The following is a 13,982-nucleotide window of genomic DNA, read 5'->3' as shown; positions in this document are numbered from 1 at the left end:
TCATGAAACTCAACAACAACAAAACAAACAACCCAATTGAAAAATGGGCAGAGAACCTGAAGAGACATTTCTCCAAAGAGGACTTACAAATGGCAAATAAACATATGAAAAAATGCTGAACATCATTAATCATCAGAGAAATGCAAATAAAAACCACAATGAGATATCACCTCACCCCAGTCAGAATGGCTATCATCAACAAGACAAATAGCAACAAGTGTTGGAGAGGCTGTGGAGAAAAAGGAACCCTCATACACTGTTGGTGGGAATGCAGACTGGTGCAGCCGCTATGGAAGGCAGTGTGGAGGTTCCTCAAGAAATTACGAATAGAATTACCATACGACCCAGCAATCGCTCTCCTGGGTATCTACCCAAAAAATTTGAAAGCATTTCTCTATAGAGACACGTGTACTCCAATGTTCATTGCAGCATTGTTTACGGTGGCCAAGACATGGAAACAACCAAAATGTCCTTCGATAGACGAATGGATAAAGAAGCTGTGGTATATATACACAATGGAATACTATTCGGCGTTAAGGAAAGACGATATAGGAACATTTGTGACAACATGGATGGATCTTGAGAGTATAATGCTAAGCGAAATATGTCAGACAGAAAAAGCAGAGAACCCTATGATTTCACTGATATGTGGTATATAAACCAAAAACAAGACAAACAAATGAGAAACAAAATCTCATAGACACAGACAATAGTTTAGTGGTTACCAGAGGGTAAGGGGGGTGGGGGGAGGGAGATGAGGGTAAGGGGGATCAAATATATGGTGATGGAAGGAGAACTGACTCTGGGTGGTGAACACACAATGGGATTTATAGTTGATGTAATACAGAATTGTACACCTGAAACTATGTAATTTCATTAACAATTGTCACCCCAATAAATAAATTTAAATACAAAATAAAAAAAAATTCAGTCTTAGATTTTTTCACTGTCAGAGGGGGGTAAAAATACCTACATTGCAGTGAGTTGGGGGGAGTTATTGAGCTAATAATCTATAAAGGACCAGCCGAGTACCTGGCAAATAGCAGGTGCTAAACAATCTCCTTCTCCTTCCTTTTCACACCCCTCCAATTTGTCTGTGCTTTTATCTATGACAAAACCTTGTTAAGAAAACAAGGCCAGATTCATCCTGATTATTTTCAGAGAATCTAGAAAAGTTACTGCATTTGTTTGAATGATGTGAGAGTCATGTATTCCTCAACTGGATGAATACTTTGTCCTACTATTTATGTTTTGTAGAGTAAGAAAATTGACAAGTTGACATCAATCTTTTTTACCCACCTCCATCTTCGCAAATGCAGCATTTTCAGGCTTTAGAGATGTCAGTTAATTTTACAGGAAGAGTTGATATATTAAACTATTTGATGACCTCAATCGGTCAAATGTAATTCTGATGAACATATCCTGGATAGTCTTTCATCTCTGTTCACTGCTAGAAATCTAAATCCATGCACATGCTATTCTATTGTATGCTTCCAAGAGATTCAAAGGATTATATTTAATTACAGAGAATAGAAATTATCAGTGTTGTTATTCTAACTCTGTTGAAGCTTTGTCAGATATTTTGGATCAACTGCTTTGTCTATGGTTTTGAATGCATCCAAATCTAAGTTAATACAAATGAAGTATGTTAAATATTAATCAGTTGTCTTCCTTGTTCTACAAAAATAATATCTGCTCGTAGAGCTTTAAAATGGAACTAGGATAGTTTGATGTACATCAAAAACATGTGTTATAACATTTCTCCTATTTTGGACTATATTGGACTATATATAGTCTCTATTGGACTATAATGCTTACAATTAATCTAGTCATACAGAAAATTGAGTTTGATAGATATTTTTTGATGAGAAAACGGAAATTCCTGTTGAAATTTTCAAACATGGTTTAAAATTGCTCTAAAATGTATTCTAAAAATTAACTGATTTTCCATATAGGCTCTTACAAGGCCACAAGCTTGCTCAACTCCAAAAGGCAATCAAAAACACTGGATTCATGACACTTAATGTAAGACTTGATTTTTCTAAATTATTTTAAAATAAAAATTCAAGTATAATTGCTACTTTCAAATTGAGTAAAACTTTAAACATCTTAAATCACATCATGATTTTTAAAAAATATATTTTGATGGCTAACCAACACTTTATCCTTTAGTGATACATCTAAAATGAAACAATTTTTCCAATTCTAAGGCTATCAAATCATAAGAGAAGTATACTATTAAATTGGTCTTTTGGAAAATATATTTATGTCATTATTAAAAATAATCAATGCTTTTATTAACCCTTCATGAAGAATGTGCTATATATGATCTTTTAAAGAAATCTGGCCATTTTTTATTACTATAATATATATAAAACTAAACACATATGTGTATATATATGTGTGTGTATATATATATGTGTATGTATATATGTATATATACATATATACATATATACATACATACATATATATATATATATATATATATATATATATTCTATCCACTGATAGGGCCTAGAAACAGTGACAACCTAGCAGCACATCCACATCCAGAATTTGGTTTCTAAATACTAGTCTCTAATAAAAGGAACCAGGGCTCCTTGGAGAATGGATGATTCTAGAACTGATGTAAGAAATATAAGATATTTCTGGAGCATCTTACAATGCCAGAAATTAAGGAAGTACTCAAAAAAAAAAAAAAAAGAAAAAGAAAAAGAAAGGATGGATTCAAAAGATACAGGACCCAACCTGAAAGAGCTTCTTGCAATGCTCAATGCTGGTACAATATGATCAACAAAATAACTACCATGGTATTGAATTACCATAACCCAAAGAATGAAATAAATATCCAAGTCCATATTGACATAAACAAATGGAAGAGGTAGAACAAATCTTCCTTACAGAAGATTCTCAAATACACTGTTTCCCTGAAAATAAGACCTAACAGGACAACCAGCTCTAATGAGTCTTTTGGAGAAAAAATTAATATAGGACCAAGTATTATATCATATTATATTATATTATATTACATTACATTATATTATATTATATATTATATTATGACCTGCTGTTTGCTATGCTATGCTATGCTATGCTATGCTATGCTATGCTATGCTATGCTATATTATATTATATTATATTATATTAGACCTGGTCTTATAGTAAAATAAGACCGGGTCTTATATTAAATTTTGCTCCAAAAGACACATTAGAGTTAATGGTTCGGCTAGGTCTTATTTTTGGGGAAACACAGTAGGCTATATAGATACTTCCCTCCCTAGAAGGTGGAGCTTAATTCATATCTTCTTGATTGTGGGCTGGACTTAGTGATTTGATTCCAAATGATAAAAATGGAAAAATAGTAACTTTATAGTGGGAAAACCTGGCAGACACTACTTTATTTAAGTGACCGAGGTTAACATCATTAGTGATGAGTCATGTTGACATCATGTATCCCCTGACATGCTGCGAAGAGAAGGGCACTTCACTTCTGTTTTATTCTTCCTCCAAACCCATACTTCCAGTCATCAAGAAATTGATGAAACAAACTTAGATTGAGGGAAATTCTACAAAACACCTGATTATTATTCATCAAGACTGTCAAGATAATAAAAAACAAGGAAAAACTGAGAAACTGTCATAGATCATAGGAGCCCTGGGAGATGTGCAGACTACATGCAATGTTCTACCCTGTATTTAGATTAAATCCTAGATAAATAATGGACTTCAGTGGGAGAAAAGGGTGAAATCTGAATGAAGCCTATAGTTTAATGAACAGTATTATACTAATGTGAAATTCTTAGTTTTGACAAACGTACTCAGGATATGTAAAATGTTAACATTTAGGGGAAACTGCAAGAAAGGTATATGGGAACTCTCTGTACTATCTTCAAATTTTTGCTATAAATATAACATCATTTCAAAATAAAAAGTTCAAATAAAATTGTCTGGTGTTTTTCCTTGCTTATTTTTGTCAAAATGAAGCATAGTGCTAAGGAACAGATTATCCACAATCTTATTTAACAGTGGAAGATTGTACACTTACATTGGAGAATTTTAGTACCTGCTTTACTAAAAATGTAATCTCAAGTATTCTGAGTGTTTATGGAAAATGCTGATTTATGGAAAACATAAGACATAAGTTAGTTCCTGAATGCTCTGTGCACCTAGTCTATGCAAATTCAAACATAGATATTTGAAGCTTTCCTGAGGCACACCATGCTGAAGAGGACCACTTTAGTGCACAAAATAAAGGAGACGTGTTGTAAATAATTGAATTTCCCATACAACTAATATTTATTAAGCATTTATTATGTTCTAGCTACTCTAGTAGGCAGTAGGAATACAGTGTTGAGTGGAACACACATTGTTTCACCTTTAAGAAGTTTACTGTTTGATGGACTGACCATGAAGAGACTCATCCTTTTAGATGGAGGTCTAAAAATATTTTCTTCATGATTTTCACACTCTCTTTTATAAACAGCACAAAATCTGTTTGAGATTAATCACTTTCAAGCTAGAACTAGAAATATGATGGATCTGCCTTTTCAGTAAGCTTACTCGTAGGACTCAGGGTTGATCTTTTCGTTATTCCCTTTCCCAAAATATTGTTGACAGGCAAAATATTTTTTCAAGCCCATCTGGGTTATTTCTATAGAAAAACTACTTTTGGGGCTTCTTCAAAAGTATAGGAAACCAAGTGAATGAGATAGCGGAAAAAATTTGAATGTTGAAGTCAGCTTTTACTTTTAAGGAAAAAAATCAGTAAAAGTTATACATGATGCCAGGTACACAGTATTTCTTTACATGAACAGTATTTCTTTTAAATTAACAGGGTTTCATTTCAACTACATAATATTTTCTAAGGAAATAAAAATTTCAATAGTTATTAAACATACATAATTGGCTAATTCTAAAGGATTTAGATTGTACTGCCACGCTAACACTTATATACTATTGTGTGTGTGTGTGTATATATATATATATATATATATTATATATATTCCCTTTATAATCTTCTGAGAGAAAGTCAACAAAAGTAGTGCTGACTAAAATTTCCCAACCTTTTCTTCTTAAAGACCAATATTTAGTTACATTATTTTAGTATAGTACAACAAACCAAACAATAATTACATGATGTTGATGTATAATATTTTTAACAAAGAGTTTATCCTGGAATTGATTATTAGAAGCAAAAATTATGTTCATAAAAGAATTTTACCTTTCTTCTATGAATTGTGTAATAGCTTGGACATTTAGCTGCCAGTAAAGAAAGCATAGGTCAGACTTCTTAACTTCTCCCATTTAAACAACCCTGGAGGAGAGGCAAATAGGACCTCCTAGGTTATCTCATTTCTGATCTTCTATACATTGTCAAACCTTGTATTGCCTATATTTCTTGACCCTTAGTTTTGAAACTAAGAGCATTTCAAGTGTAGTAGAGAAAATGAACAAGTTAAAGAAAGAGACTGAATGAACAAACAAAAGAAAAAATGATTTCAATACTTAGTACTCAGGAAATAGCATAGTTAAGAGAATAATTCTAGGTAAAATAAAAAAAAAACGGTGGACGACAAAAGAGGATAGTATAGTTCTTGCAGGCTAAGTAAGTATTTCAAATGTTTTATAATATTTGACTTGCTTAGGCTTTAGGTTTTTAAGGGGAAGTTATAAAATTGGCCACACTTATTGACATTTACAATGTCAAAGCACTATTATACTAGCCTCATATGTATTAATTTATTTCATTCTCACAGTGATCTTATGCATAGTACCTTATTCCCATTACATATAAGAAAGCTGAGCCCAGAACAGTTAAGTAACTTTTCTAAAGTCTCACAGCTGCTAAGAAGCAGAACCAGGACTTGAAAATCTGACAATCTAGTGAGCTCAAGACTTTTAACCCTATCCCTTACTATTCTACTTTGAAAAATAAATGAATTAGGAGCGTCATACTATAAAGCAAAACCCAATAATTAAACAAATTGAAGTAAATGTCATCAAGATTTTAACAAAGTCTTATATGAGAATGAGAACATGACCTATATTATTATATTTGTCAACAGAAGAAGAGAAATAATTTGGTATCATTACTACGTTTTATTGAAAACTCCTAAGATTAAAAAAAAGTGTCTGGGAAATGAATAATGGGACCCCTCTTCTCTTATTTAAAGAAATAATACAAAATATATTAGCCTTTAAGAATGAAAATATTCACTACACTGAAAACTCAGAGAAAATTAAATAATTTTTGAATCATATTTGTATGATGCAATTCAAGGTTCAACCTTGACACGAAAAGAAGTTTAAAACTTGAGAAAAATAACACTCAACACTACTAAGTAGGATTTATCTCAGGTACAGGACTAAAATTCAGGAATCTTTTACTGTTATACAACATATAAATAGGTCAAAGTATATCAGCCTAATTCCTAACAACGAAAATACCAGAAGTGTGATGAAACACTTGAGATTGTATTAAAATCAAGAACTACATAAAGTTGCCCACCATGGTATAAAACAGAAACTAGTTACATAACTTTTAAAAACTATACACATCAAATTACTAAACCCCATCATCATCATCTACCAAATCACGTAAAATCTTTTAGAATTAATAAAATAATTTGGTAAATTTGTTGTTTGTAAGCCCTACAGATATGAACAGCTATCTTCTATTTCAGCAATAACCCGTTAGACCCATCTTACAACAGCAACCATAATCCTAAAACATCTAAGATTGGCTTTCTTTAGAGACCTGTAGGGGAAAACAAAACAAAATAAAACAAAAAAACAAAAACTGTAAAACTCTACTTTAAGAGATAGAACCCTTTAATAATTAGAAGACTACGCCAAGTTCTTAGAAAGTGAAGTTGACTATTATGTAGATATCATCTAACCAAATTAATTTTAGGTTTAATATGAGCCTAATAAAAATTCCACTGAGATTGTTTTTGGAACACGATGAAATGATTCTAAAGTTCACATGCCATGATAATAGACAAGATGTTCTAAACCATTTAAAAAAGATGATGAGTAACTAGGAGAAACATGTCTATAGATATTAAAAGATACTGGACAGTATATTGCCTTTTATGACTGTTCTGATTTGGACATTTAATAATAATTAACATATTTTAGTTATGTTTTGTTAATAAAAATCATTTTATCTATGAAAGTTTGTCTAAGTCACTCAAATATATTAAAACAAAGTAAGGAAGATGCAACACATAGAAAATGAGTATTTCAAGCATTATTGACTATAAATACATAATACAAACCATAAATACAGGGTACTAAGAGATAGTATATAGGCATGGGTCATGGCTGTTATTGCTGCTGCCACAGTTTAGGCACTCATCAGCTCTCCTCTGACTATTCCAACAGTTTTCTACCTGGTCTCCTCAATTCCTCCAATACATTATCCATATAGCTGAAAAAGTCATTTTTACAACAATAAACTAAAGCACATTGCTTCCAGGCTTACGAATCATCATTGGTTCCCCACTCCAAAGCTGTAACCTCAATCCTTACAGTCTAGCTGCACAGAACATCTCATCCATATTATCCTATTAATATTTATGTCACAACCATTAATATCACTGTTCTTTATACATGATTTTTCATCCGCCTAAAATGTTATTGCAATATCCAACTCAAATATATGCCAGTGCTTCAAATCTTAATTTAAAGCTCAATTTTTAATATATATATATATATATATATATATAAATATATATATATATATATATATATTTCATGGAAGGCCCATGAAGACATGGTCCCAGTGATCACTTGTATGCCCCATACCTAGATCAGTGTCTGCTAGTAAACGCTCAATAATATCTGTTACATGAATGAATAAATGACCATCTGCTATAAGATGTATCACATTGTTATGATTATTCACTTATCTTCTTTTATCATGTTTGAGAGTAGGAATGTGTTTTGGGGGGTGGCTAATTATTTGTTTGTTTATTTGTTTTCCTTCAGTGCCTGAACACATGGTCAGGGCTCGAAAAATATTTGTTAAATGAAGGAATAAATAAATAAATAAATAATATAATGTTACAGCAAAAGGACATAACCATTATTTAACTAGCACAGCACTATATCCAGTAATTACTTGCTAAAAGAGTCAATGAAAGAAACATATTTATACATTGCTTTAGAATGAGTTTTTATTTCTATTGTAGGTAATTGTGATTAGATAACTCTTTCACAATCAGCTTTCTTTTTACATATTACCTTACATCAGAATGACAATTTGACATAAGATAATATGTAAACAGCAATCATTTCATACTATAATGCTACATCCTAAGCACTGATACCAAATGATTTATTGTTTCTTCTCATGGGTTATTATGCCTTTGAATAGGGACCTTCTGGAAAGCACCCTTTCCTAAGAGTCCTTTACAAAAACAGAATCTTGGGCTTCAGCACTAATTTCGATATTGTAATAATTTGTCAGGCACTTAGCATTACTTGGCATTACTTCTATATCCCACCCCCACCCCAAACCAAAAACATGTTTTCTTAATAAACAAAAGCTATAAAGAAGAAATTGAGGAAAATCCTAAAAATAACATTTTGTGAACACTTTCAATCACTTAACATATCTATAAACAGTAGACAGTCTCGTTAAATATCCTGAATATGTCCTTTATAACAATTTCCCAAGATCTCCTGTTCAGAGAGAGATGTGTATGTTTGCTTCTTATTTTTATAGTTACTTGAAAGCAATGGGTCTGACTATTTTTCAAAGAACTTGGTAATTAAAATTTTTCTGAATCCTCATGGAGCTTACTTAGTCTCCGATATAGATTGCTTTTTCATGTTCTTTACATAATCAGCTTTGTAAATTCAGGGTTTTTTTTGTTTGTTTGTTCTTTTTTGCTTTTTAAAAAATTATTTTAAAGACAGTCACAACCATAATATGAGTTTGAATTTGGGGTTAAGCTTGCTAACTCTGAAGAAAAGAGAGAGAAAATAAACTTAGAAACTTTTACATGGGCAGACATGAGTGTCTGTTTTCCTTTATCTCAAACAAATGTGAATTCTGACTTGACACTTCCCTGATGGTAAAGTTAATCAGTAAAATGTCCCCAAATCATTACCATTGATGTATGCCACTTTCTCACATAAAGCCTAAGAAGTTGGAACCTAGTAAAAACAAGAGGAAATAAAGACTTCTGAGAGTAGCTCATGTTCTAAGAAAAGATATAATGGAATATAGTGTGTTATCCAGCAAACCTTTTGAGAACATTAATACTTGGTGTTGATTTTATTATTTATTTATTTATTTATCTATCTATTTATCTATCCACCCATTTCTTTATTTTTCCTTTAATTTTATTATTTTTATTTTTGAATTTTTTTCTTTTTTTTAATGCATGTGCCTTAAACAGCTAGATGATTTGGACTAACTTCTGTCCATTACAATAAGACAAACCCTTTTTTGTCTTTTCTTCCTAAGTCACATAGTTGGAATTAGCATGTGCGTGAGCACACACACTGACACACACACACACACACACACACACACACACACACACTTATAACACACACCAGTAGCTATGGAAAATGCTTACACAAAGCAGAACTGCACTCAAGGCATCTATTTGCTTTTTAAAAATGCATAATGTCGTAGAAATGATCAACTATTTCAAATGTCACTAATGGTAAACAGTGCTTCAATTGCTATTTCTTCTAAGAAAATGAGAAAGGCTAGGACTCCCATCTTCTGAAATAATGAAATGCCATCCAATCTTCCCCTAGGGTCTGTCCCTGACCTCTATTTTGCAGCCATGACAGATTGGTACCCCTCAATGAATGGGTCAGTTGAGCAAAGAATTTATTTAAACAAAATTTATTTACATTGGCTTTTGTTACATTAGCATAGGGGAAAAGCGAAAACTATTAGTAGTCATCCAAACCAGAAGTGCTGGTAATAAAGCAGAAAAAAAAAAAAAAAAGGATCTGTTAATGATCAAAGAGCAACTTTTACCCATATAACAAAAGTGACTCAAAATATGATCAGGGTTTCTTTTGCTTTATGTCCCTATTTATTAGTACACAGTAGCCAAATTCACAATTGGGTTGTTTGTCTAGAATAAGTTAGCCTGCAGTGTTCATATTTGTATTGACTCTGCTTCTCTTGATACCTGCTCAGCTTCATACCAACTTGAAGCCAAAACTGGTGAACACAAGGATAATGCAATGCAATACTTGTTGCACTGACGAATTGCACTGATTTCAAATGTTACCAAAGGGGCAAGGAACAGGAGAGCAGATGAAAGTATTGAGATCAAGTTGATAGGATGGATGAACCTGCATCTGGGCCTGGATTACGTATTCAGGTCTGTCTGTGCTGGGACCAGGTATCTTGCCTCACTTCCCCTACAGAAAAGCAAGACAAAGAGCTTGGGATTGTGTTCTGCCAGAGCCTACAAATCTCAGTGCAGTGGCTACAAACCCTTAGAGCAGTTTTGAATAGTGGCAAATCAGCAGGTTTCAGAACTAGGCTAAGAACCAAGTCATCACCACCAGCTGATTCAACAGATTTCATCTGAATTCAAACTAATGTAAAAATCAGATTTAAGCCCTTGCGAAGGAGCTTTTAGGCTTTAATAGTGACAACTTCTTCTAAAGACTAGAAAAAAATGTACCTGGACACAGCTTTTAAAGTAGGCAATAAGTGTCAATGTTGCTAACAGTCAAAACCCAGCAACTTGAACTTGGCAGATAACTTTGTTGAGAAAGTGAGCATTGCTGAAAAGGGGTTTTGGCGGCTGAAGGAATTTCTTTTTCTTTTTTTCTCTTTGCACTTGATACACTTTGAAAATAGACATAGAAAACCCTTGGTTGAATCAAATAAACCCTGTATATATCAGATTATTACTCTCATGTATGACTTCTGGGTGCCTTTTTAAGGGTAGCATCCATCTTAAGGTATTTTAAAATTAGGGTTTTCTCATGAATGGGACAAAAATGGAATTTATAACAAGGTCACTAATGGAATGTATTTGCATGACTCATTTATCCTTTTATAGGATATGCATGGCCAGACACAAGGGTGTTATCTACAGTGTTTCTAAAATTACCTCTCTGGGACTTTAGTCCAACTTTAAGAAACTTCAAAGAAACAGTAAATGAAACATATTTCTCCTGGGTGACTTTAAAAACAGGTAAATGCTTTTTAAAAGAAAGAAATATAATCTCCTGGGGACTGTGTGTAGGAATCTGCACTTTAACAAATATTTGAGGTAGCAATAAAGAAAAATGGGGCAAATCAAATTTACGTGAAGACTTTAAACTTATAAGGCCAAAAAGATGGTCTATGTATTAGGAAAATATAAGAAAATGCTTCATTTTATATTCTCTGGTTTAATGGAAACTACAACTAGAAAATAAAACAAACTAAAACCTTGTTTCAATTTTAAGAAGCAATTTGTGCTGGCAATGATTTCTTTCAGATAATGGAGCAGTTTTTTCCCCTTCCAGTTAATGACATAGAAAGCCTTGAGTCAAATACATAAATTTTCTATAGGCTACTTGAACACATTATATGGTCTTAAAGAATATATAATTTTAAATTTATAATGCAAAAAAGATAGACTGTTGTTACTTTAACTCTTTAGGTGTAGTACCACTCTCCCTTTACATTATTATTATTTTTTTATTGAGGTATAATTGATACAACATTATATCAGTGTCATGCAGGGTCTCCGGTCCTGTTCCCCGCACCAGAACGCAGGATATTGTGAGGCCAAAAAGGAACAAAACGGAGCCAAGGACAGGGAAGTCATCCACTATATTCTCTATGGCGGCTGGTTTGGAGACACAGGAAGCAAACATCTGCCAGTACCCCAACAGAGGGTCTATCTGCACCCAGTCTGGGGGACAGGTGAGACACAGGAAATAGGATCCACACGATCTGCAATCTGCCATCCACGCTTGCTAACCCCACTTGCTGTCCGCAATCAGCAGTCCGCTTCTTTGCCAACCAATGAACCCCCTAGCGTAGCCATGGCAGTTATATTAGTAGCTAATGGCTAACTGGTAACAGCTGATGGCTACCTAGCCACAGCAGATGGCATTCTGATTACAGCTGATGACCATCTAATAACCGAGCCAGCACCTTTCTGTGTGAGGCCGAGAGCCTGGAAACTGCTCTCTGGTACTCTGTCCCAACAATCAGTTTCAGGAATACAATGTAATGATTCAATATTTGCATATGTTGCAAATGATTTCCACGTTAAATACAATCGATATCTCCCTTTGCATTTTGCTGTTTCCTTTGCAGCTAGACAATCTGTTATCACCAATACTGGCCCTACTTATTAAGGAGAGAATTAACTCACTGAACAAATTCTAGACGACATAGGCAAACTGCTTATTTTCTTTACCAAATTCAGGATCACATTTTAGTTTCTTTTTAGTGTGAAAATTCTGTTGCTTCCTGGTTATATGAAGCTTGAGATAAGAGGCAACATAGAAAAAAAATGAAGCTGATGGTCAAATTCAAGTTCATCTTTACGTCAAAATGAATTGTACATGTGCCTCAGGCTCTCAGAGATCTGAGAAACTCCTAATAAGGAACACCAGTCCTTCCAGTTCCTCTATTACTGGAGCAACTCTAAGTTCTGAATAACCTTGACAGATGGAAGTCAGGGAGAGAAGTTGCATTTAGCCTCAACCCTACATTCTGGCCGAACATCAGACCCCTGGGGCACATTTCTTTCCAAAAATAGCTCAACATAGGAAAATGAAAATAAGGATAGATAGAGTTAAAAAACGGACAGTGGCAAAAGGCAAGGTTGGGCACCATTTTCAGGTCTTCCTATTCTACGTAGACACAAAGTCAATCTTCAACTGTTCATGATGTCAACTTTTCCATCTATGTTTCAGGGATCTAAGATCTATGACACTCTCTTTTGTTCATGACAAACGATTTTGATACCCTCAGCTCTGGGAAGAGAGTTCATCGTCTGCTATTTTGTCTTTGCCTAAAACTTGGTTGAAACATTGGTATTTGAAAGAGCTGGTTTAAAGGATAGTTAAATATTTATTTCTCCAGCTTTACCTTTGTTTTAAGTTACATGAGAAAGCAATGTTCCTAGATTATCTTAGCTCTTTGCAGAAACTTCTTCTAAAGGTGAAAAGTTAATGTTATACCCTCAGCTTTTACAGAGGTGAAATTAAAGCCTTGAATATTTAACTGCCTATTCATTGTCTCTTTTGTAAGAATCTCCATGATAAATTCCTTCTAGGATTTAGCCAGACAGTTCCCCCACCCCCACCCCCCACCCCCAGCTTTAGATGGATTTTAATACTACTTTTATTGGACCTAGAGAAATTAAATAAATTGGCTTCCAAAATCACTCACTATGCAACTACAGTAACAAAGCCATTTCAAATTCCTGTTATAATGTGGTTCTCTCTCTCTCTCTCTCTCTCTCCAGTCAGTGTTACTCATACTTGAGATCTATAGATTACCTGTTTCAGAGTCACCTAGAAGGCCTTTGAAAATTACAAGTCTCTGAGTCGCACCCCAGAGATTCTGATACAGTAGTTCTTGAAAGGGACATCGGAATGTATGTGCACTTTATTCAAGCAAGCCTCGTGGTTATTATGCACCCCTGAGTTTGAAACTATCCTAAATGGTTTTGATTGGTCTTTCACTAGTATTAGAGCATTCAGATCTTTATTTATTTATTTTTTTCTAATTGAACAATATGACTGATTTAGGATAGTCACATGTACGGTCTTTTTTTTCAAAGAGGTAAGATAGTGAAGTAACAAGTGATCAGAGAGAAAGAATAAACATACAAGAAGACTTTTTACTGTGGAAATGTGAAAACTCACACAGAAGTGCATTGCTTATCATTAAAGCCACATTAAAAAATAATACATACACAGCAAAACCAAGGAATTCTGCAAAGAGACCTCACAAGCCTTTTGCAGACAGGGATAAA

The sequence above is a fragment of the Rhinolophus hipposideros genome (genome assembly GCF_964194185.1).
Source record: "Rhinolophus hipposideros genome assembly, chromosome: 3".
Classification (NCBI taxonomy): domain Eukaryota; kingdom Metazoa; phylum Chordata; class Mammalia; order Chiroptera; family Rhinolophidae; genus Rhinolophus; species Rhinolophus hipposideros.
The sequence above is the reverse complement of the archived record's forward strand: the minus strand, read 5'-3'. Positions refer to the sequence as shown.